Consider the following 1,851-nt stretch of genomic DNA (forward strand, 5'->3'; position numbering starts at 1 on the left):
TCATGGATTGTTTATTTCCAGACAATAATATCCTCACATGTGTGTTAGTAACAGACATTAGTTGGTTCTGTGAACAGATTGGCAACCGCAGGTCAGTACATCCCTGATAAAGAGTCTAAACTGTTAATATACAGCACAAGACATTAAGGATAGCATATTCTCTCAATGTTATGAATGGCATGATGGAAGATCGGTGGCTTTCCTGCCCTCTACTGGCACAATAATACACATTTACACCAGTCATATGGATGACATCACTCCAAACTCAAAAGGACAATGAAGACTATTTGCATTGTGACTCTATTTGAACAATAATTGATCACATTTTCCCCTAAAATGTCATTACTTCACTGAAATACCTCATGATCATGTACTGCGGGAAAAAATATTTTTAAATATCAGGGAAACATTTACTGATACATTGTAACACTTTTGTTTTACAGTGTTACATTGAATATAATGAAATGTGAAACAATGTACACACACACGCACGCACACATACTGACTCACACACACACACACACACACTCAGTCACTCACACTCAAACACATACACACACACGCGCACACATACTCAGTCACACACACACTCAAACATGCACACAAATACTCGCACACACACATACTCACTCGCGCACACACACACGCACATACTTACTCGCGCGCACACACACACGCACACACACACTCACACACCCCAACACGCACACACATACTCACACACACACACACATACTCACTCACACACACATACTCACACACACACATACTCACATATACTCACACACATACTCACACACACACACATACACACACTCACACACATACACACACTCACACATACTCACACACGCACACACTCACACACACATACTCACTCACACACACATACTCACACACATACTCACTCACACTTACACACATACATACTCACACACATACACACATACTCACACACTCACTCACACGCACACACTCACTCACACACACATACTCACTCACACACACATACTCACACATATACTCACACACACTCACACATACTCACTCACACTTACACACATACATACACACATACTCACACACATACACACATACTCACACACTCACTCACACGCACACACTCACTCACACACACATACTCACTCACACACACATACTCACACATATACTCACACACACTCACACATACTCACTCACACTTACACACATACATACACACATACTCACACACATACTCACACACTCACTCACACGCACACACATACTCACTCACACACACACATACTCACACATATACTCACACACATACTCACTCACACACACACATACTCACACATATACTCACACACATACTCACTCACACACACACACTCACTCACACACATACTCACACACACACACACATACTCACTCATACTCACACACATACTCACACACACACATACTCACACTCACATACTCACTCACACACATACTCACACACGCACGCACACACTCACACATACTCACTCACACACACACACACTCACACACACACTCACACACACACACACACATACTCACACACATACTCACACTCACATACTCACTCACACACACACACACATACTCACTCATACTCACACACACACACACACTCAAACATGCACACACAGACACACAAAAAACAAACTCAAACACACACACGCACACATACACACACACACACACACACTCAAATATGCACACACTCGCACACACTCATGATCATGTAACATTGAAATATTTTTAAACATCATGGAAACATTTACTGACACACTGTAACACTTTTGTTTTACAGTGAATAGAATGAAATGTGAAACAATGTAA

Source organism: Xyrauchen texanus, chromosome 33 (genome assembly GCF_025860055.1).
Source record: "Xyrauchen texanus isolate HMW12.3.18 chromosome 33, RBS_HiC_50CHRs, whole genome shotgun sequence".
Taxonomy (NCBI): domain Eukaryota; kingdom Metazoa; phylum Chordata; class Actinopteri; order Cypriniformes; family Catostomidae; genus Xyrauchen; species Xyrauchen texanus.